Below are 25814 nucleotides of genomic sequence, written 5' to 3' on the forward strand. Positions count from 1 at the left end.
AAAAATTGATTTTTATCAATAGGAGAAAATATCTAGGAAAGTGCTTCACAGAATTGGTTTTACATTGGAATCAACAGACAAAAAAATTTTAATCTATTTGGCTAGACTGCCCAACATCAACTAAATCAGAATCTCTGGCCTTTGGATCCATGAGATTTAAATGTACACCTAGTGTTGAGGACCACTGACCTATAAGAGGGTGAGGGTAAGAGGAGTAGATTCAGGTTTGAGGTCCAGAATTATTCAGCAAAGGAAACTGGGAGGAGCAACCAGAGGAAAATGGTGTCACCAAACCCAAGAAAGGATAGTGTTTCTCTACGTGAAGAAAGATATCTCAAACATGTTCAGTGCTGCTCAGAGTTAAGAACTGAAAGACAATAGTGTTTTTGCAATATTGGAATTTTTGGTGATTCACACACTAAAAAGAAGGCCAAGTTTTTAATGTTAACTGCGACCAAAGTAGATGCAACGGCTTGCTATATAAAACTATGTCTGAGAAGCAAAAACAAAGAACATTGTAGTTCTGCAACTACTCTTATCCAGCTCTTGAGCTTTTATTCTTGCACGGTCATGAAAAGAAAAAGTAAACTGTCCACTGTAGCTGTTTATTCCAGTTTAAAACAGTCTCTTCCCAGGTGAGTCAGCCTCCTGGAGATACTTAGTCATGGCCATAAGTTGAATCAATTCTTCCCTTTTTCTTTATGTATGTGATGGTAGTGGAGAGGGGGACTTAAATTCTTGGGCAGCATGCATATGATCCAGGGTGTCAGGGTTAAAGAATGATAGATGTCCTATGAGTCTTCACTAGCCTCTTTGTATGGTGTCTATCCCTCACCAAGGCACTGGGCAAGTGACTATGTTTGTCAGGTTTCTTGTTCTTGCTGTGACATTTGGGATCATAGCTAGAGTCTCTGACCTTGAAATCTACCAAATATGTATTCCCTTCCATCAAGCTTTAAGCCTCTATTTCTTTCTCATTTCTTCATTAATAATTCCCCATTGTATATCTAAAACCAAGCTAAAGTGTGGTGTTTTTTTTTTTTAAGAAGGGCTTAGTAAAGGTGAAATTTTAGTAATAATAAAAGAGAATATAGTAAATAACTTGTAAATTGTACAAAAAATATCAAAGCATTTTTATATTAGAAGTTTTGATTCACTAGATAAAGACATGGAAAGCCAATATGAGTTATGCTTCTTACCTAAGTTTTGCCTTAACTCATCATTTCCTATTATCTTCCTGATATTGTTCTTAAGAACTGACTGTTCTATTACTGACTGATAATTTCTTAGCCTTTTAGGGAGATTACTCCTTTATATAATCTATCAGTATAGTAATTCATATGCCCATAAAAAAGATGAACACAGTGTCTCATTTTGCTAACAATTCAAATAACAAAATATAAAAACATACAAATAATTAGTATTAAAAATTAATGAAAAGAATTAAAGTGATAGAGAAAATAACTGAATATCTATTTTTGAAAACAGAACACACATTTTTGTTAGAAATACAACTCATGTGAGAGATGCACACATAATTTGAATAACATATTAGTAAGTTTGAAAACATAATGCACATATTTTCAAGGATTCAGAGGATGTTTGTAAAATTTATGTGTCTTGCTTCAAAGGAAACACTAGAAAATCTGGGACACAAACTAAATGATTTGTCTCAGCATACACTGTGACTAAAGGTCCACCTTCTGTTAGGGTCTGTACTTACAGGCAATCTTTATAAGGTTTATATATAGAGGAGCTCTTATATCTAACTATGGAGCTGAGACAAACAGTGCAAGCTGTAATTGACTAGATGGCCCAAGATCCACACCTGAGAAGTATTCTTAAGTATGCATCTAGGGGATAAGTGATGGCTGTTAATAAGGCACAAAAGAAAAAAAGAAAAATCAAGAAATGCAGAAAAGCAAGTTTGAACAATGATGATGAATTGAAATTACCCAGACTTTATTACTAAAAACACAGTCCCCAGGATTCCATCACCAATATCTAGGAGCATATTATAAATGCAGAATTTCAGACCCCATCACAGACTTACTGAAGCAGAATCTGCATTTTAATAGATCCCCAGATGATTGAAAAACACATTAAAGTTCAACAACTGATGTAGACTATAGCCGAAAACAAAGCAAAGTCTTCTAGGTAGAGTCTAGGGCTATAATTCAATTCTTTGTTACTACAAAGCTAATGCGGATGGTATGTGATATCAAGGAGTGGAAAATCAAGCAGGAGAGGTAAATTCTACTTATCTTACCTAATATAGAAGAACATGTAAATTGACCATACCTCCACTACGCCCACAGCCAATCAGAGTGAGTATGCAAATTAACCCAACAAACATGGAGGTTAATTTGCATACATATGTGGGTCTCAGGAACCTCCTTGGCACCCAGGTCATTCCAAGCCAGCCGTCAGAGGGGCAGGGCCCCCCTCTTGGGCTGAGAGCAGGGGTCAAACCTGGGATCAGGGGGGAGGGGGGAAAAATCAATGGAAACATATCCTCAGGTGAGGATAAAAAGAAAAAGAAAAAAATTGTCATATTCTATGAAAGACACATCTTGAAAATGCCTAAAGAACATTGTCATTGTTTCATGGCGAAGGGACTGGAGTCCTTGTTGATGAAAATTCCTTGGCTACTTCAGTGGCTGGCAGTGGCTACAGCAGTGGGGTGATGGGGCTGGCGCCTTCCCCTGATCAGCCCAGTCACCTCCCACAATGGGAGGCCATACTGCAGCTCAGGCCCACTCCCAATGGGAAATAGGCCTAAGCCATCATAGAACATCCCCTGAGGGCTCCAAGTATTTGAGAGGGGGGCTTGGCTGAGGGACCCCCTTCCCCAATGCACAAATTTTGTACACCGAGCCCCTAGTTTTAAATATAAAAAGACTAATGGAATAATTTGGCCTCAATGCGCCCTATAGTGGTGGAAGGTCAGAGGCAGTAGGTGGTAAATGTTTATTGGGGGATACAAGTCATATAGAAATGAATTTACATTAATGCTAATTCTATTTATAGACAGTTTGACCTGAAGAACCTCTCTTCCGATGGGAATCAATGCTACTTCTTTGGTTAAGCTGGAAGGAAATGAAACTTATTTCCAATGGAATTGCAAAGGCCCAGGAATAGCAGTGACAGCTCAAAACAAACATTAATTACTAATTCAAATATTTATAGGTAACAGAGATTGAAATTGAAGGCACACTTGGTTATTTAGCCAGGGTCTTAAATCCTGAGTTTTATCACACCTAACAAATAGTCTTGAATCAATTGTAAGTCTTATATGACAGCTGCTGAAATCTTACCTTCAAAACAACAGTCAATGTTAAACACTGAGACAGTTAAATTGAAGCTTGGAGTTGCTACTACCCACATAGCTTTGCATAGTCTGACAATTTTCTTCCACTGAATGGGTCTTAATAAATGCTTTCTTATTTTCATTTGCTCTTTCATCAAACATTTAATAAATATCTTTTATGTATCAGGTGATGAGTAGGTCCTGGGCATACAGAATTGAATAAGGCCAGTTCTTGACCTTTGTGGTATCAGAGGTGGGGAAGCATTCATTCCAATAGGGAAATAATTTTTTTAAAGTGGCATAAATGGAGAGGGACTGGTGGGAGATTAAAGGAGCAGAAGACATAAGAAATACTGAAGAAATGTGTGATATGTGTAAACTTTATCAATGAAAAATGATTAATTCTGAATGACTTATCTGATCATTTAAGGAACCACATGAAGAAGTAGATATGAATTCACTCTTGCAAATGAAGAATCTGGTTTCTGAAGGAAGTTTGGAGACTTACCCAGGATTTTACAGGCAAGTAATTGGTTTCAAATGAGAAACCAGGCTTTCTAATTTGCAGGCGAAAGTGGGTTTCTTGAAGTGTTGTGAGAAAAAGCATTTTCAGGGGCCCACAAGGGAGGATAAGGTGTGGTAATATTTATTTGGGTAAAAATAGAATGTGGCACTGGTTTTCCAATATTCCATCTCTGCCCATCCTGCCATAGAAAATCAGGTCAGAAATAGGGCCAATGTCCAGAGTCTCTGTGCCCTATTAAAGCTACTCCAGTCCAGCCTTTCTTACTATTCTGCTTGAGTTCCTGGCTGCAGTCCCTTGCTGCGCTGTGGTATGCAGGCTCCTGCCCAGATATCTCATGGCCAGCACCTGCGAGAGCCACGTAGTTATGGAGAGAGAATAGGCGAGTGAACAGGGCACTCTTGCTGTGTGTTCCCCAGCAACAGAGAGAACTCTTTGTTCCCTGGGATTGTAGCATCTCAGGCTTGGGAAGGACCAGGAGCTTTTTCAAAATAACCAATCAACTTCCCAAGCTTTCCAAGGCTATGGTTCTGTCTCTCAACCAATCCATTCTTTCTCCAGGCTAGACTGACAGGCCTCTATGTGGCCATGCACTGAGCCTGCCTTGGCATCTATGGTGCATGTCTGAGAGAAGCACCTCCCCTGGCACTATTTGAACTTCTATTGGCCCTGTACTTACCTCTCCCTCCTCCCCCTGACAATCTGGTACCTATGAAAGAAAGGAGGGTGTTATTCCCCTTGGAGGGGCAATGCCGCTATCCCCTGGAATGTACGAAGCTGTAGCTTCCTGGTGAAACAAGCATGCTCATGATCCCCAGTTGCTTATTCTTAATAACTAGTGGCCCAGTACACGAAATTCATACCTGGGTGCAGTCCATAGGCCTGGCTGGTGATCGAAGTGCAAGTGTCTGGTGTGGAAGGGCAGGTCCCAGCTGACCTCTGGGCCCTGGGCAGCACCTAGGCCCCCAGATCCCTGTGTACCCCCCTCTACCTGAGTTACTGGGCCCTCACCCCGCCCACTCACATGCTCCACCATCCCATTTTGGTCCTGCTCTGGTCGGGACCCATCAGGGCCAGCAGAGCCACCACTGCCACCCGCTGCCAGCGCCACATTGCTGACACCTACCATGTTCTGCACCACCCCTGTTAGTCAGCACATGTCATAGCAAGTGGTTGAATTCCCGGTCGAGGGGACAATTTGCCTATTAGGCTATTATTATATAGGACGTCTGATTCCCTTTGTTTCTTCCCTTTATTATTATCTAACTACCTACACTAACACTAACACTAATACTAGGATTACAGGTCTGATTGATTGACTAACTCATTGATTGTGTGCTTTGAGTAATGTGATCACCCTCTTGCTGCTCTTCGTCTATCCCTCTAAAAGCTGTCCACTTGTTAAAAAATAACCATGTTCCAATCCTTAGTAACAGATAGCTGAGTGTTTGGTTTCCACTGCTAGAATTTTTAAATATGCTTATTATTTTATTTAATGACTATTTATAGGGCCTGTACCTTACTATGTGCAAAATATTATACTGGGGCTGTGTGGAAGAACAAAATTTTTTATAACTTCATTGTCCAGGACTACCCCAAATCAACTAAATCAGAATCCCTGCTCATTGAAACCCATGCTAAATGTTTGTCTTATAAGGCTCTATAAGACCAAACATATTGGTTACCATATATACATAGTATTGAGCCTAAGTAGGTTCAAGTTTTGGCTGGAATATGGAGTAATAATACTTATATTATAGGGTTATTGTGAGAATTACAAGATATACTGTGGGATGTTGTGATTTATAATGAGAAATATAATTTGGTCTTCATTCCCATTTCTATCATAGAACTCCTAAAACCCCAGTGATAAGAGCCATAAAGTTCTCTTTGTTATGTTAATGATGCGACTTTGGGATTAGATTGTTGGAATTTATAGTCCTACCCCCCACCTTTAGGAAGGGAAAGGAATTAGAATCAGCTCAGTCACCAAAGGCCAACAATTTAATCAGCAGTGTGACTAAAACCCAAAAGGTCAGGACTTGGAGATCTTCCAAGTTGGTGAACACATGGAGGTTGGAGTAGTGTTGTGAACTTGGAGAGGCATGGAAGCTCCTTGTCCATTCCCCTACCTTGCCTTTACGTCTGTTCCATCTGGCTGTTCCTGAATTAATATTATTATATTTTTGCATTTTAAATTATAGTTTATATTTACTATCATTTTTATATTAGTTCCTGGTGTACAGCATAGTGGTTAGACCATCATATACTTTACAAAGTGTTCCTCCTGATATTTCAAGTACCCACCTGGCACTGTACAGTTTATTACAAATTATGAGTTATATTCCCTGTATATCGCCATGACTATTTTGTAACCACCATTTTATATTTCTTAATACCTTCATGTTTTTCACCCAACCCCTCAAACCCCTCCCTTCTGGCAACCATCAGTCTGTTATCTGTATCTGTATGTGTCTGTTTCATCTTTTTATAATAAACCAGTAATTTAGTAAATTAGTGTTTCTTTGAGTACTATGAGCTGCTCTAGGGTTATGGAAACCTCTCATTGATAGCTAGTCAGTAGAAGTACATGAAACAACCTGGACTTAAGACTGTTGTCTGAAGTGGAGAGGCAGGATATATAAAACTGAGCCCTTAATCTATGGAATCAGATGCTAAGAATTGAGTTGGATTATAGGATACCCAGCTGGTATCTGAGAATTGCTTATTGGTCTGGGGGGAACTACCCTAATGGTAGAATTGGGTCCAGAACCCTTTCTATGCTGTATATCTTACAATATATAAGAATATAGTAATATATTCTTAGATATTAGAATATTAAGCCAAGGATATCGTAAGTCTCGATATACTTGGGTTGTTATTCTATTCTTGTTCCATTAAGTGAAAAATCAACATAACTAATAGAATAATTTCCTGTATGCTAGTTAAACTCAGAATTTCTAAGAAGAGAGAAGGGATATATCACTTAGTTGTCTTTGAAAAAAATCAGGAAACCCAGGGAAAAATGCATGAGTGTATTTTCAGAACTAAGATAAGTGTGAAGGAGCAGAACTTAGTGGTTAGGAACCCAGGTGGAGTCATATAATCTGCCAATTATTAATTTGTGGCCTTGAAAAATTACCTGATATCTCTGAACTTCAATTCTGTCCCCTTTAAATTGGGAGTAATAATAGCATTTGAAAATTAGCATTAATTGTGTTAATATTTGTAAAGCTCTTAGAACAGTGTGAGTAGGATAAAAGAGGGTATGGAATAATAGATACAAGCTTGGCAGTAGCCTTCAAGGGAAGATCTGGTTAATTCTGAATGAGTGACTCAGGGAACTTTCCTTGAAACAAATGATATTTTAGGTGGCTCTACCTACCATTGCTATAAAGTTTTTGCCACATACTCTAATGTTTGGTGAGTCAAGATGGATCTTTTTGGATGGTTCGTATTATAAACCTAAATGACCTCCAACATAAATGGTAAGGCAAAAGACATTTTCTCTATGATAAAATACAGTATGTTGAAGTCCTTTTCTCTATGATAAAATACAATATGTCCAAGGTTAAATACATGACACATATACCTAAGGCATCTAGAAATCATTTTCCATAATGTCTGGAGAGGAGAATGTCTATCTTCCCCTGACAACCAAAGCCTGTGTCACCAACCTTGGCCCTCTCAGGATAGGGAAATTTGGCATTCTGAAATGCCAGATCTGTGGAAGGGAAGGAGATACTACAAAGATACAGGATCTGATGGCCCTAACACTGTGGCCCAATGTTTATCCTTGATCCTAACTCATTCTTACAGATCCAATGACAGTGGGGTACCTAGGGGAGCTTAAGCAGCCTTCAGAGGCCAACTTTCCCCTAGTTTTCATTCTTTCTTGTATGAGTTGTATGAGCTCAAATTCAGTGGTCAGTTGAAACATCACTAAATATTTAGGAAAGGAAACAGATTGGTGGTTTATCAGAAACACCTTCTTGTGGCACCATTTCTGGTCTTCAACAACGTATATGTAGTATATGGTTTGAAAGTCTGGGCCCCTAATTTGCTATGCAATGGGAATGCAGTTATAAGGGCAAAACAGATAAGAGTTCATTTAGCTCTCAAGGAGCAACTGTATGAATTAGACTTCATTTTGTGCTGGGATCAAATCAGTCAGAGGGAACTGACTTACAAAAATACTGTAGAGTAACAAAATTGTCTCAGGCTAAAAAGAAATTTTACCACAGAATAAATAATAAGGATTAATAAAAACTAGGTTGAAAGATCATTTACAATGAGAGAGGAAAATCGAGTTTTAACACAAATATAATTTAAGTGAACAAATATAACTTCCTATCACAGACATGCTTGACAAAATGAAGTGTTTAAACTCTTACATTTAGAAGATATGTAGTCAGACATTCATCCTGCTCAGAAAGTCTTATTTTGTTGTAGTAATTATTGATTAATATGGAAAAGGTCCCTTAATCAACATTGACAAGAAACAAAGCATGCACAATTTCATCTTTCAAAAAAGCCATTTTCCATCTGGCTAGCATCTTCATTTATATTCCTGTCCTTACAAGAAATAGATATTCTCATTCCTTCCATATTTTGTCTTACTGAGAAAGAAAATTTCAACAGAGTATTTGCATTCCTCAAATACATATGTCAACAAATATGTTTTAACCCACATTTCTATTACTAAAGTGTGTCAGGGTAATTAAAATTTCCTAATTCCAATTTCCTCAGAGTTTATATTCTATCAGGGACCAGTTATATTGGCCGATCATCCCCTTAGGCCAGCATAGAAAACCCTTTTTATATTGTCCCCCATAGCCTGAAAAATGGGTCAGTGCAGGAAGTAATTGAGTGACCCTAAGGACAGACCATCTATCAATATTAAGATAAAGTATCCAAGTTTCTACTTCCCCTTTTGCTTCCTCTTCACCAGATAAGTTTATACAAGATGTGTCAGCTAACAGCAGAGCCCCAATCACACAAGGCTACCAATTAAAAATGCCCTAAATTTGCCACCAAACCTGCTCATTTTAACAATATTATGAACGTCACATTATTAATGCACCCACATTCCTGTAAAGGTCCATGGGGACCCCAGACGCATGAGGGCACCGCAGCACCAGCCCCATGCTTCATTTACTGACACTCAGGGCCCAGGTGGCACTGGCAGACACTGAAATCTAAGCGTATTCCCACAAACGCACACATTTTCCAAACAAAAAATGCTATCTCTGAAAAACAAAAGATGTTACAAGACAGACCTTCCTCCTGTTACAAATAATAAATGACTTCGAAGTCCTTGTAACAACTGGTAGAAGGAGGGAAAAAAATAGAAGAGCTTCACTGAGAAAGCTTTCTTGGTTTATGTAGCTTTTCCAGAACATCAATCACTTTTCTGAGTCCAGTGAATTTAACCCTTATATGTGAGAAATCTCGCACTCAGAGACAACTGTGACACTCTGCTTCTTATATTCTGAGGGGAACAATAAAACAAAAGGGAAGGAAATTATAGGAAAAAACATTGCTCTATATACATTAATTAGGAGAGGTTTATGAAAATCATATATATATCAATATATGTATATATATATGCATGTATACACAACACACATATATGTGTGTATATATAATATATGTATATTTATATATATGTGGTAATATACAAAGATTATTCTTTATTAATACTCCTTTTTCTCTTTTATGTCTTATTTAATCTATTGAACTTAATTCACATTTTTCCTTTCAGAGTAGAGTTCTTGGAATCCCAGTTTTTAAGTGGGTTGTATCTGACTAGGGATTGAATTTCTACTTTCTCAGGAGCTGAGAATTTCAGACTTACAACAGGGATTAGTATAGTTTATGGCCTTGTATATTATACTCTTTCAAAATCTTGCTTTCTCTCTGAAGTTTTCCATCCCCCAAATAATCACCACATATGCCTTAGCTATTTACTGACATTTGTATCAGTATCAGTAACTGAATTCCTTAGTCCTTGGATTTCCCTCCCAGGAAAGATTTCGTCCTGAGTTGACATTTATTCCTGCTGGAAAACAGACTTATGGACTGGAGACTTAAGAATAGGAGATGAACTTCGTTCTGCTTCCCAAATCTGTACCATCAAGCCCAGTGCAAGCATTTGTATTTATTGCTCTCCCAAACATTGTTTTTCCTTGAATTCCCTTACTTTCAGAAACCTTCTCTATTCCAATTGCAGCAGAAGTACTCCTTGCATATATTGAAATCTGACTATACCAACTCTAGAAATCCATTTGTTTTTTACTTTGGTGTTTCTCAATGCCCTTTTGAAAGGCCAGTTGACATTTGAACACTTCAAAGTTCTTCATAATCTGATCTATTTTTCCTTGACTGCTTATGAACAAAACTATGCTGAGTTTGAATGCATGTATTTCTTGCTTTCTTTTACTACTTACAAAAGCTCACATTTTAACTACTAATCAAAACCTTTTCTAAGTGAATTTCCTTACTGGTTGTTTTCTTATAAAATGCAAATAGCAGTTTTGCTATTGCTAGCCTTCTTACCAGCTGATTGAAGTTATCTGTTTGCCTATTAGCAATTCTGATAATAGAGACACTGTGTTGTTTGCTTCAGCAATAGAATTTTTGATAAATGCATTTAATTTTTCTTTAGTGCAAGGAGATGGTTCAGCGTTTATATACTAGTGATTTCCATTTCTCCTTATCTTTGCTGATGAACTCCAGATGTGCGGGAATGCATTCTCTGGGATCTGGGTACCCATCCTCCCCCACCCAAATCCATGGTATTGCCAAGATTCAATATAAACAGGTCCCTCAGAAACTTGGCTGAGATAGAGAAGGAAAAAAGACACTAAGATCCAGATATAAATATACACTGATCTGAAAGTCAAAAGTCTCTGTATAGGAGTGGCAATTTTGAAGTGAAATTTTCATGATCTTAGAAATGGCTAACACCTGAACCATAATAAGGAGAAGAGTAGCAGGGAATATGTGTTCATGAAAAACCATTTCTCCCTGCTGGGCTCATAATTGGGCTACAGTTTCCTAGTTTCCTCTTCAGCTACTGAAGTCTGGTTCTTGGGATATGAGCAAAAATGATATGTACCACATCCAGGCCTGGCTCATGAAAGCTTTCAATGTGATCCTCTGTGTATGCTTGTCTTTCTTCACTTACCTTCCAGTCAAAGACAGAATTCAGCTCGGGCTTCCAAGGCCCTAGGAACAGTGGGATTGCACACAGGAGGCATCTGGGCTTCTGAGAAAGTATGGAGCAGAACATCCACCCTCCCACTCCATCCTATTAGACTTTGTGTGAGTGAAACATAAGAGTCTATTTCACTAAGCCACAGAGATGTTGAAGTTATTTGTTTCAGCAAGTAGCCTGCCCTGAACAATATAATAACATAAAGAATGATATAAGAAGGATTTCCCCCCCCCTCTGTGCCAAGGATGGATTTATTCAGCATCAGAGGAGATTTTCTGACTCAAAACTCAAGTAGCAGGGTATTGAAATTACAACCACTCTAAGAAAGCATGGCTCCAGAATTCCTTTTTACCATCTTTTCTTGCCTTACTTATTAAAAGTGATAGCTCACAATTTGTGTGTGTGTGTGTGTGTGTGTGTGTGTGTGTGTGTGATGGGGGGATGGTGCACATGTAGGGGTGACCCAAGCAGGACAAAAGATATAAAACTGAATATTATAAAACTAGAGGCCCAGTGCACGAAATTTATGCATTGGAGGTGGGGAGAGTCTCTCATCCCAGTCTGCCCTGCCTCATAGTCTGGGAACCCTCAGGGGATGTCCTACTGAAGGCTTAGGGCAGCCGGCCTAAGACACAGTTTGGACTCCCTCTATGGGTTGATCAGGGAAAGGCACCACCCCATCACCCAGCTGTTGCAGCCGCTGCTGGCGACCAAGGTATTTTCATCAACATGGACTCCAGTCCCTTCACCACAAAAAAAAAAAAAAAAATGACAACTTTTTAAGGCATTTCCAAGATGTCTCTTTCATAAAATGTGATATTTTTTTCTTTCTTTTATTTTTATTCTCTCCTGAGGATATTTTTCCATTGATTTTTAGAGAGCATGGGAGAGGGAAAGACAGAGAGAAACATCAATGTGAGAGGGACACTTTGATTGGTTGCCTCCTGCATGAGCCCTGACCTGGGCCAGGGCTAGGGAGGAGCCTGCCCTCGATCAGAATCGAACCTGGACTCTGCAGTCCACAGGTTGAGGCTCTATCCATTGAACCAAACTGGCTAGGGCAAGATATGACATTTCTTAGCTTCTCCTGCAGCAGACCTTCATTTTTTCCCTCCAGGAGTGAGGTGGAAAAACCCTAGATCATGGTTTCTTATTATCCACATTATCAAGAACGCTGTGAGTGGTGTACAGGGAGCTGAGCCAATGAGCTGTAAGAAAAGGTGTTTCCTCTGCAGCTCACGCACAGAAGTAGGCCTGCTGGGGTGATGGGGAAAGTGGTTATTCGTATATTTAAAAGAAATCTCTCCATAAAGTAAAAATAATTTTAAGATGGATAAAATATTCAAAATTAAATTTCAAAACTTTTAAAAGAAAACAGATTAATGTCTTTAAGACACTAGATTAGAGGACTTCTTAAATGATTCAAAAAGGACAAACATAAATAAATAAATTTAAACATATTATTATTAAAACCTTCTACATATAGCAACCCATACCACTGGGAGAAGACATTTACAATGCATATAACCAGTAAAGAATTAAGTGAATATGCACAAATAACTATATATCACAAATAACTATACAAATCATTAAGAATAAAACACTATTTATAAAGAAGAAAGCAATATAAAATCGAAGTAGAATGTAGAGAAAAGGGAATTCTCATCATTATTAGTGAGAGTCTTAGTTGAAACCATCTCTTTGTGAAATAAAGTTGAAGATATGCTTATTTTGGGATTCATCAATCCCCCATTTAGGTATTCACTTAGGTTCTTTACAGGCTTGTTTGTTGCAGCTAAAAATAGGATTCATCTTAATTACTTACTAATGAAGGTGAATTAATAAATTATCATGAACTCACATAATGGAGTCCCATACAATACTGAAAAGTGAATGAACTGAATATAAATTAATCAACAAGGATACTTTCCAAAACTTAAAAAATGTTTAGTGAAGAAAAAAGCCAAGATGCTTGCTTTACTGCATGACATTTATCCTGGAGTGTCTGCCTCTGTCCATAGTCTCTCTCCCAGAGTCCCTATCCTAGGATTTACTCCTGTTGGGTACAGAGATCCTGAAAGTGTTTGAATCTCTCAAAGTCTCTTTCTTAAAATGACTTTAACTTGTTTACTGAAGGTCTCTGCCTAATGAACTTTCTGGGTCCATCAAAGCTTTGTGTCTTACTAACTTGCCTCTGCCAAATTATCTCTACTTCTTTCTTGAGGATGGATATTGTTTCTCCTGCCTAATTTCAGATTGTCTTGTGCTTCCCCACCTTTTTGTCTTACCAAAATCCATTTATCAGCAGACCTCTTGTGACTTCTTTAGCTCCTTAATGAGTGTGAGCAGTAGTTATCTCCTGGGATCTTTCCTATAATTATCTTCAGCCTCTTCTTTGGGAGTTATTTTGAATCCTGTTCCCTAAAGGCTGAAAACAGAATTAACAAGAAACAACTGAATAATCTTAGCTGCTCTTAGTAGTTTCTGTCCTGAAGAGAAGTAACCTCTGGTCATCTATCTCAGACAGAGGTCCAGCATGTTGTCTCTCAGCTGTAAACTGCATTCAGAGAAGAAAGGGAAGTTAGCTTATGTTTTAAAGTTATTCTGAAAACATACTTGGAAAAAATGCATAATAAGCTGTTTCTGAAGATCTTAAATATGCCTTTATAATCATCAGAAACAACTTATCCAGATTTTTGCATTTCTGTATGTATTCACCAAAGAGTAGATAGATGTTTCTTGATTTCTAGGAATCTGTTTTGCAATTTGAGAAGTTTACTCTTGAATTGCTCTGATTTGAGTTGAAAACTTGCTTAAGCCTTTAAGACCAGTTACACAAGGTGAAGAGAGGCATTCCAAACTCATCTGGTAAACTTAATGTCATCAGACAAGCAATTTGACTTAAATGACTTTTCTTTCCATTCTTTGCTTTAGTTACAGCAGCGATTTTCAACCAGTGTGCTGCAAGAATTCCTAAAGCATGCAATACCTGACTATTTAGTCAGGGGCACTGACCTCTTTCCCCTTAGGTTGTCAAATAAAAAAATAAAAATAAACTGTTGGACAAAATAGATCCAGAGATATAGGAGCATGGAACAGTGTGTCCAATCTCAGAGGGAATGTAGGAGTAGGTGGGTGGGTGGGAAGAGATCAACCAAAGAACTTGTATGCAAATATGCATAACCATGGACACAGACAATAGGGTGGTGAAGTCCTGGGATGGAGGGTGCTGGCTGGCTAAAAGGGGTCAATGGGAGAAAAAAAAGGGGGGGGGGATTTAATATTTTCACCAATAAAGATTTTTTTTTTTTAATGACAACAGCAAACACAACAATAGCTGTCCATGTGAATGCATCAAAATCATACCTTTTCTTGTGTCGGATCGGCAAAAAATATATATTTTTTGTGTGCCACAGAATTTTAACAATTAGTTTATGAATGCCATGAGATGAAAAAGGTTCAAAAGAGTATATTTGTTTCTCTTGATATTTGAATAATGTTTTTTTCCCCCAAATAAAAATGTCTCCATTTTCAGAAAAACTGAAAACTTCCATGAGAGGTCTAAATATTTAGCCTGCATAACTACTAAACACCCAGAATTTGGGGAACATGTAGACAACTCTTCCTAGGTATCTCCTATTACTCCCAAATAAATGTGCATTGCATATATACCTTTCTGAGAAAAACATTTGTTTCTCTGTTGTTTGTTTGTTTTTTTTCAGTGAATCTCTTTGATAGACTATTGACATTGTTAATATCCACATATTCTTTTGTAGAAAATGTTACACCGCAATGATTGTGTTGGTTTTCCAACAGGAACTTGGACAGATAAACATGGCTAGGTGCATATGGGGATGACTGTCTTTCTTAGCCATTCACAGCCATTGGTGTCAATCGTTAGAGCAGATCGTCTAACCTGAATCTGACACAGAGCTTCCAGTGACATTAGAATTTTTAAAAATCTTTGAGGAAAGGTAACAATTATTTGGGGTCTATATTGATTATTTAATATTAGCAAATCAATAATGACAAAGAGTAAATTGTTCTTTACTAATAATTGCAATGGAGTGGCTGTAAGCATGGTAAAGCCTGAGAGTAATTGTTTATCTACATCTATTCTAACTTATTCTCTAAGTAATTTATTGTATTTATAGATGAGAATGTTTAGAAATATGCTGTTATGAGAAATGACAGCATATATTGAGCAAGCACATTTATTTATGGCTTGATAATACTAGAAGTGCCCTCTCCCAATCTATAGCTTCACTATTTTTTATTTCATCCCTCAGGTAACAGAGTCATCTATCCATTTTGTTCCTTACTTTAAAAACCTTCATCGGTGAGTCCTCACAAACTTCTGTATGAAATCCATCTCCTAGACTGGCATCCTAAGTACTTTGCATCAGTCCGTTTAAATGGTGTTATGCAATAGAAACAAATGACCCCCAAATCTCAATGACTTCATAACAAAGATTTATTTCTTGCTCATGATACATGTCATTAGCAGGTTGACTGAAGCTCTGCTCCAAATTATTTTTAGTCTAGTAGCCAGACTGCAGGGGCAAACTCACACTGGGCATGCAACACAGAGAAAACATTTAGAGTGGACTGTACACTGATTTTTAAAGTCTTAGTGAAAATGACAATTATAACTTTTGCTCTCATTTCATTAGCTAACTGAAGTGATATAGACAAAGAAAAGATCAATCCTCTTGCAGGGATGATGCTGAGGAGAGAAGGAAGAATCTAATTCATCACATCCTCACGAACTTATTTTTATCAATCTCTCAGCTAAAAGTATTTCCCATCATCTTTCACAGCTTGCTGTTTTATAATGTGTCATGTTTGTACTATGTTCTGTCAGAATCCCTTGTTTTAACTTTTCTCCTAGCAATTGCATACTCATTCTTTAGGAACTATAAGATGTATTAAGGCTTCTTTAGCTTCAAGAATCTATGAAGCGTGTTCATTTTATTGAGAAATTTCTGATGAATACATAACCCTCTTTCATTACTTTCACTATAGCCACTATTAGTAAATATCTGATGTGCATGCAATTGGTCTCACAACTTCCAGTTGAAGGCTTCTGTTTTGGAAGCAATCCCATACTTTTTTTTTTTTTTTTTTTTTTTTTTTAATAAAGTGGTATGGACCAATTAAAAAACAAACAAACAAAAAACCAGAGGAGAGAGACCTGACTCTGTTTACTTTTAAAGGAAGACATATTTATTTCTTGAATGATCAAACCGACCATTATACCCCTTTAAGCAGAAGATTTTCTTGCAAACCACATGGGCTGAGTATCAAAAGATTACTACATAATTACTGTATATTAAAATAATATTATTTAGCATATTACTCTTTTTCTTTCTATAGTTTTTCTGTCTTCTTTAATGTAACAGCTGCCCTTACATCCAGTCTTTGGTGCAGCAGTCTTGCACCTCCATTGGCGTAGTTTGGTGATCTTTTGACCATCCTTCATCCCATAGCAGAGAGAACATTGTGATTATAATAAAGTTCTGCTGCTTCAGATGAATATAGGGGCAAAGAGTTGGAGGTATTAGATGGAACTTTTGACATCATGAGATTGGAACACTCTTACTCTTCCTTCATACTTTTGGGAATTTTTCAGGCTCTCCATATCTGGGGGCTTTAGTGAGCTCTAGGACCGTGGTCTGCAAACTGTGGCTCTCAAGCCACATGCGGCTCTTTGGCCTCTTGAGTGTGGCTTTTCCACAAAATACCACGGCCTGGGCGAGTCTATTTTAAAGAAATGGCATTAGAAGAAGTTTAAGTTTAAAAAATTTGGCTCTCAAAAGACATTTCAATTGTTGTATTGTTGATATTTGGCTCTGTTGACTAATGAGTTTGCTGACCACTGCTCTAGAACTTCATAAACCTGCTTCTATTGGAGGTTTCTGAAGCTCTCATGGTCTTACATGTTTAAGGAGAGATGAGAACTAGCATAATTGCCAGCTGCTAGTAAAAACCAGTAGATTTGTCAAAAATGTGAAGAATTGTTAAAGTATGAAACTTGAGAGCTGAAAAGAACTCTAGAAATGATCCAGACTAAAAAATTATAAACATAGCTGCTCATCAGAATCAACCCAGCAAATTTTAAAATCACAGATGCTGAAGTCAGAACTGCAGAGGTGCTGATTTTGTGGATGGGGAGGTGGGCACAGATTTAGTCATTGAATCCAAGCCTCTCTTTACACTCTACCAACCTTTTATCTTCCCACAGTATCCAAATCAGGAAGCTATAGAGAGCAGATGCATAATAAATGTAATTAAATGGCATCTAGTATAAGTTCAAAATCCAGTTTTTACTCACTATGACCCGTGCTTATCTTATAAGAAGATAGACAAGTAGGATACTCTTTCAGCATGTAACATTTAAGTCAGCTTCTTTAGCTTTGATAGACATGTCTGACTTCTACCTACTGATTCCCACCTAGGCTTCAGAGTCTAAGAGTAGCCCCCTGACCAAAAAAATAAAAATAAATAAAAATCCCTGAGGGTGAACTTCTACGTAACCCACTCATCTAAAAAAGAAATGTTTCTGAATATCCCGGAGGTATTCCTTACCTCATTGCAATAAAAATTTTGAAATTTCTAATTCAATGTAATAAATAATTTTGAGCACTATTACATACCCAATACTCTGGTAGGTGATGGATTATGTGACCTTAATTGATAAAGAGCATTCAGGACCACAGAGGAACACCCAGCTGGTTATCCTTCTATCAGCTTCCTTGCCTCTCAGACTCAGCTTAGTCACGTGCCTCTCACATGTCCAGGGATGCAATTTCAATGCCTAGATGCACTTACTTCCAGCAATTTTATCTCCTTCAAGGTTGCCTTATACAATATTCTGCCATACAGATTGAAGTAGTCATGTTGCAGACATCACTGACTACCCAAACATAGTCTAGTGAATTCTTAGGTCCCACACTGACTAGCTCCAGGAAATATTTGTTATTGTATGTCTTGCCATCACTGCTGGCCAAGAGGCATCATGAATCATATTTGTCATCACCTAATCTTGTGTGAATTTGGGTTATTGCTGTTCACTGTCAGCACATCAACTAAATTATGTGTAGTTGTGCTCATGTTGAATTTAATTGCTTCCTAACAATGTCTCCAAAACAATTGTTACAATTTATCATTGAAATAAAAAGTGCATGTATGCACTATGTCCTGGACCCAGAACAACATGCTATACCATAATATTCTAAGAGTAAAAATAATCTAAAAGTATTCTTTCAGTGATTATCAAATAAATATTCTAAGTGGAAATCATTCCATAATTTAATTGGCAGGAGCTTTTTATTCCTCTTTTTTTTTTTTTTTTTTTTTTAGCGGTACATAACATGATGAATTTTACACTCAATTTTGTTGGAGGAGGTAATGTGCCCAGCAGAAGACTGCATTCCCAGCTTTGTTTACTGATTAACATTGCTAGGTAACTTAGTTCCAAACATTGAGAAATAACTAGAAGTCATTTGGTTGGAATTTTGTAAAAGAAGGAAAGAAAAAATAAAACTCCTTTAATGTGCCAACTTAGCTGGCATATTCTGCCTTCTTTTCTCCTCATTGGAATGGGACTTGATACTGAAACTTGACCCTTCTTGAGGCCATGTGACCTTGAATACATGGTAGGATGACAGAAATATAGGAGCCACCTGACTACTTTATGGCTTTGTGGGGCCAAGATACTGCCCTTGGACTTCCTACCTGCAAATTCACCGGTGTATGAGAAAAATAGAACTCTTCATTTTTAATGTTTCTCTATAGTTCACAGCTGATCACAGATCTTGACTATGCATATATGTTCAAATGCATAACATGAAATTTTTTATAGTTCCCTAATGAAATTATTTCCAAATAAACCAGTAAGAATAATTTTCCAGAATGTTTTACTGTCTTTTAGAAACTTAAGTATGATATGATCATTGTATTAGGATATGTAGATGAGTAAATTGAAAATAAATTTATAATCTAAATTCCCACAACTCAATGATTACAAACTAACCTTAATTAACCAATTAATGTTAAAATGTAAATATTAAATATAAACATCAATATTGCATTCGAACTTTTATAAAAATGGATCAAAATATAATGCTGAATGAAGGATTTATTCTTTACATTTTTTTGTAAATTTAAAAATTTTCAAATTAGAGATTCTATAGACACATATATATTTATATATGTATATGAATATAATTTCATAATTTTCCAGAACATTTGATTGACAGATACCATACTTGGAGAAATGTTAGCACTTCCTTCAATGCATCTTTGGGCAATCTCAGGGTTCCAGCACTGAAAATAAAGTATCTGAGTTTCCATTTCACTGAGCTGAGTTCTGTAACTATCTTCACACAGAGACTTGAAGAAATTCTTTTATTTCTTTTTATTCTAGAAATAACATCCCTCAAACATATATACACTACCAATTTAAAACTGAAGTGACATACCAATGGAACAGAATTGAGAGCCCAGAAATACAACAACATGTATATGGACAAATTATTTCTGACAAAGGACCCAAAAACATACCATGAAGAAAATAAAGCCTCTTCAATATATGATTTTGGGAAAATTGGAAAGCCACATGCAAAAGAATGAAGCTGGACTGCTGTTTGTTCCCATATACAAATATTAACTCAAAATAAATCAAAGACCTAATATAAGACCTGAAACAATAAATTACATAGAAGAAAACGTAATGCTAAACTTAAGATCTTGGTCTTAGAGAGGATGTTTTGTGAATTTGACTACAAAGGCAGGGGAAGTAAAGACAAAGATAAATGAATGAGACTATAGCAAACTAAAAGCTGCTGCACAACAAAAGAAACTGACACAAAACAAAAAGGCAACCAACTGATCGTGTAAAGATATTTGCAAATAGCAGCTCCTACAAAGGGTTAATATCTAATATATATATACCATACAACTCAACACCAAACAATCCAATTTAAAAATGGGCTAAGGATTTGAACAAACATTTCTCCTAAGAAGACATATAAGTGGCCAACAGATATGTGAAAAGATGCTCAATTTTACTAGCTATTGGGGAAATACAGATAAAAACTACAGTCAGATACAACCTCACACCTGTTAGAATGCCTATTATCAACAAGACAAATAATAAGAAGTGTGTTAGAGAGGTTGTGGAGAAAAAGGAACCCTCATTCACTGCTGGTGGGAAGTGAATTGGTTCCTCAAAAATTGAAGAATAAAGTTACACACATGACCCGTAAACCTCTTCTGTGTATCTACCAGAAAAAAAATTGAAAACATTTAGGCACACCTATGTTCATTGTAGCATTATTCATGGTGGCCAAGACATGGAAACAACCCAAGTATCTTTTTATAGATTTGTTTACAAAGATGTGGAACACTACTCAACCATAAGAAAATATGTAATACCGCCATTTATGATGAGAGGAGTGGACCTTGAGAAAAATCATGCTAAGTGAATTATCAGACAGAAAAAGTTAACAACCAGATGATTTCACTCATGTGGGATGTAAAGCTGAAAACAACAAATGAAGAAATAATAAAAACAAACAAACAAAAAACGCATGACACAGACAATGGTATTGTGGATACCAAGGGGAATAGGGGTGTCTGGTAGTAGAGTAAAGAAAGTCAAATACATGGTGATGGAATATGATTTGACTGGGTGGTGGGCACACAATGCAATATGAAAATCATGTATCAGAAATGTACACTTGAAACCTGAATAGTCTTATTAACCAATGTCACCCCAATAAATTTAATTTTAAAAAAACTAAAGTGAAAATTCTGACAGTGCAGAGGTGTGTTATACTATAGAATTAATTAGAATCTTTTGAATGTCAATGAAAAAAAAGAGAACCTGCTGTATTTAGACAAAATTATTGAAAATTCCTGCTCTCAAGCATATTCAAATTTGATAAGTGAAATGGCTTTCAATATGTTGTTTAGGAATCCCATAGTATAGCATTAATGAGCTAGTCCCCACAAGTCAGTTCTAGAAAAGAGTGTAATTAAAGTCTCAGATGTTTCAATTTTCACAAATAGAAGTTTGTCTTCCCTTGGTGATTTTTTTTCCATGCTCAGAGTTCTTTGCAATTATTAACTCATTAGTCCTAGTGGATTTTCTAATTTAATTGTAAATTAGTAGACCCTACAGAGTTAAGTATAAAACAAACAGAATGTTAATAGCCCATTTCATGAATATATATATTAGTGGCTCAATCTTTATTTCGATTTATACATTAATAATACAAGTATGACTTCAACTCTTTTTAAAGCACAATTTCATACTTCTTACATAAAGTACTGCACAGAATTTGTCTCAAACTGAAAAATATGTCTTTTTAAATGTCATTCCAAAGTTTAGATTTTTTTTTTTTTTTTAGAATTTCTCTGTATGTTCATCCTACTACTTTTATGCATTACTATTGTGAATATTTCTCAATACATTATTGAGGACAGAAATAGAACATTTTAATCAAGTGTCCTGATTACTGAGATATTGTATTTACCAGGGATCTTAAATTATCATTCCTTTCATTAACACCTTCAACCTGGGAAGGAAATCATGGACATTTCTAAGGGTCCAAGAAACACTTGACCTTATGCAGATGAGAAAATATCAGGTGTGATTAAAGAACTGATAGAGGACAATTCTAACTTACCCCTGAGAAGCACCCTTCCCAGTCTGTCCCAGGGCTGTCATTCCATTTCTGGTGTGGTGGGCCTGCACATGACTGAGGCCTGGCCAGAATGTTGCTTTCATCTGCCTGTGGTGACTGGTCCATGTATTAGTGTCCTGGCACTGCCATATCAAAGTAGCACAAACTGGGAGGCTTAAACACAGAAAGTCAGTGTCTTACAGTCTTATGGTCCCAAGATCAAGGTGTATCCATGGTTAGTTTAGTTTTTTCTGGAAGCTATTAGGAGAATCTGTTTCATGCCTCTCTCCTAGCTTCTGGTGGTTTACTGGTATTCTTTGTTGCTTTTTGGATTTTGCTACATCACCCTGGTCTTTGCCTTCATTTTCACCTGGCGCTCTTCCAGTGTACCTATCTCCAAATTTCTCATTTTTATAAAGACATCAGTCATGTTGGATTAGGGACCCACACTACTCCCATAAAACATCTTACCTAATTACATCTGCAATGACCCTATTTCCCAATAAGGTCATATTCACAGATATTGGGAGTTTAGGACTTTAAGATCTGAATTTGGAGGGGAAATAATTCCTAAAAATTCAATTCAGTATAATATAAATGCATAAGGCAATAACTCTCAATGGTGCTAAATAAAAATTTTACTGAATCCTCATAAATACTCCACTACATGAGAGTATAAAGGGATTGGAATTGCTGCAGTCATCTTAAAACCACTGGGTGGGAGTGGGGGGTCTGCAGAAAATGAATCGAACAAAGCCAAGAAATGGAGATAGAAACATCTACTTGCTTCTGATTGAACACTCGGTGAAACCATATCTGAGGTCAAATTCTTTCCCTTAGTTGTTCAATTATATTAACTAAAATATTCTCTCCCCCCCCCCCTTTTTTTTTTTAGCTTATCTTAGTTTCATTTTCTACCCATTGCCCATAGAACTATAATCAATACTAATAAAGAGTGGGATTAGAGATCCATGTGAACAGCAAAAAGAGGGGTGATATTGTGAATAATTCCTTTCTGCTTTTATATTATTTTGGATCCGTCTCAATTTGATGAGGTCCTGCACAGTAATATGTAATACGTCAAAAGCAGAAGGGAATCTAATCATTCTGTTTCTATGAGATATTGAATCTCTTCACACAACAGAAATACACAAAGGCACAATTTCCTGTAGCATATCTTCCAGCAAAGGATCAAGCTGTGTGTTTCCAGTTGCTGGGCTCATGCCCTGGTCAGGAATAAAGACACAACCTAGTTAAGGGCAAGAGGGTGAACCCAGAGTTAACAGGATCACAGGTCAAATACAGAGTCAATGTCACAGTAAAATGGTCTTCATTCGTAGACACTGTCCAAACAGTGGAATTAGAAATGAAAGTTAAGCCCTAACCAGTTTGGCTCAGACTGTACAGTAGGCCTGCAGACTGAAGGGTCCTGGGTTTAATTCCAGTCAAGGGCATGTACCTTGGTTGCACATCAAGCGAAGTAGAATCATCTCTGAGAATGTTTGAAAGCAGGGATGAAGAGGAATAAGGCCTATCTTCCAGAAAGATAGTAGATAATAAATAAGGCGAATATGTTATGACATGTTCTTCCATAAGTATTATTGACCATAAATCTTTAGAGCAGGGATGGGGATCATCTAGCTCGCAGGCTGAATAAGGCCCAGAAAATCATTTGGTCAGCCCTGCCAAGGCATTAGGAGTGAGTTAATTAAATGTTTGACCAAATATAATAGACTAATTTTAAAGTTGATAATTTTGTATAACCCAAGAATGATATAAACTAGAGGCCTGATGCATGAATTCATGCAAGGGTAAGGTCTGGCTGGCCCACCTCGAATGTGGCTGATGGGGGCAGGGCCTGTCAAGGAGAGGGGCCACAGGAGGTTGGCTGGCCACAGTGCATGTCATTGTGACTGGTCATTTTGGTTGTTCCTGTCGCTTGGCTTTTATATATATACATATCCAAATGGTCCTTCCTAGAAAAAAGGTTCGCCACTCCTACTTCATAGTCATATAAGTATCTCACCATTTTATTTGTATGCCCTAGAAATCCAAGGAACCTGGTATAAGAGAACCAATAGTGTTCTTATAGTTTCTTATTGTCTGATAGTGAAGTAGTACTAGTCAGAGAGGTGACTTTTACTCAAAATCATCATGTAGGTTCCTGGTATCCCTACAACAATTTCTGTATCTTCTTCGTTTTCTACAATAAATGTGTACCATAGATTTGGGGATTAATTAGCTTCCCATTGGTCCCAAGTGAAATACAATACAGTAGGCTCAGGAAGGAGAAGCCTTGGATGGAGATAAGAAATTGACAGTATGTGGAGCAAGGGAGCTGACACTGTACAGAGACTTCCAGTGTGACAGTATGTAAAGAGTATAATTTCATGTTATTTTTGGTAATTAGGAGAACTCTGAAAACATTTCAGTACATAGGTAAGAATAGCAGGCCTCTAAATTGCAGACTCACTGTAGAACAGCAGTTTCCTGATACATCTGTGACTGTATTGGACAACTTTGGTGCCTTGTCTCTGGTCTTTGTGGCCCACTTTGTAATTTATTCATTGTTGCAGCGACCAGCTCCATACACATATGTAACCTGAGAGCATCTTGCCTTTGCCTGTCTGTTTTGTGCTCCAGGTCTTCTCTGACACTGTGGCCCGGAATGCTTGTGAGAATTAGATAGAACTTGCACGTATTTAAACCAGGGAATAAACATTTGGTTGTAGAAGAGAGCTGGTGCAGAAATGCCTTCCACTCCTGCCTTTCCAGTGAGCAGTTTCGAGGCACATTCTACATTGCTCCTCAGGAGATCCCTCCAGGAATCCAGCCCCAGTTCCCACAGGAGTGACCAACTCTTACACTATCCATAGTTTACTCTTAAATCTCCAGTTCCTATTTCCAGGGATTATTTTCCAAATTAAATTACCTAAACTCAGCCCTTATCTCAGACTTTAACTTCTGGGAGGAATGCAGGCCACCAAAATGACCTTCTGAGTTCTCTTTACAGCTAGAATCCTATTGTGGTTCAAGGGATTTATTACCGGTCAATCCCTAAATCTTTTTACAGTGTAGGGAACTAAAAATTGTTGCTGATGTGTGAGAAGCAACAGAACACAAATCAAATCCGGCAATTGAGAAGATCAAGCTTTGGGATTTGGGCTCACATTTAACATTTTTTTACTGCTCGTTTTCTCCATAATATATTCCCTGATTGGAATCCACACAGTTTTGAACTGCCACCCTGGTTGCAATAGCTATGGATGGTGAAGTATCTTGTCTTTGGATTGCCTATGGGGCCCTCCAGAGTGAATTTTGAATAACCTTTTTGTGACATGTATTAAGTCAAACCAATTCACTTTCTAAATTTGTTAATTGGCTTATTGTTATACTAGAGGCCTGGTGTACAACATTCATGCACTTAGAACTACCACCAAGGCAGGCCGCTCCACTCACCAGCCATCAGCCCACTTGTGGCTGAGTGGCTCTCCCCCTGTGGGAGTGCACTGACCACCAGGGGGGCAGCTCCTACACTAAGCGTCTGCCCCCCTGGTGGTGAGTGCACATCATAGCGATTGATCGTTCTGCTGTTCGGTCTATTTGCATATTGCCCTTGTATTATATAGGAGAGATTTGTTTCTTGGATTATATGAAATAATGAGAGTGGGGATAGTGAGTGATGGTAGTAATTACTTATCTAAAATATTTTATTCTCCAAAATTCATTGCATATCAGAATCGCCTGAAAAATAATTTTTTAAAGAGAATATGGATTCTTGAGCTCCACCCCCAAAGGCTCTGATTCCATAGATCTAGGCACAGACCCTGAGATCTGTGTTCTTAACAGCTTCCCAGGAGGTTTTGCTATGCAGACAAATTAGGGAAACTGTGATACAATAATTCATGTATGAGATTTTAAGAGAATTTGTTACCAAACCTATAAATTTTCTACCATAGGGGTGGAAGCTCAGGTATTTTATAAATTACATATTCTTATTTACAAATAAGAAAAAGTTTTAACTTCTATATTTGGAAAAGGAAGTTTGGAATTTAATTTTTAAAATAAAAG

Source organism: Pipistrellus kuhlii, unplaced genomic scaffold (assembly GCF_014108245.1).
Source record: "Pipistrellus kuhlii isolate mPipKuh1 unplaced genomic scaffold, mPipKuh1.p scaffold_m20_p_12, whole genome shotgun sequence".
Taxonomy (NCBI): domain Eukaryota; kingdom Metazoa; phylum Chordata; class Mammalia; order Chiroptera; family Vespertilionidae; genus Pipistrellus; species Pipistrellus kuhlii.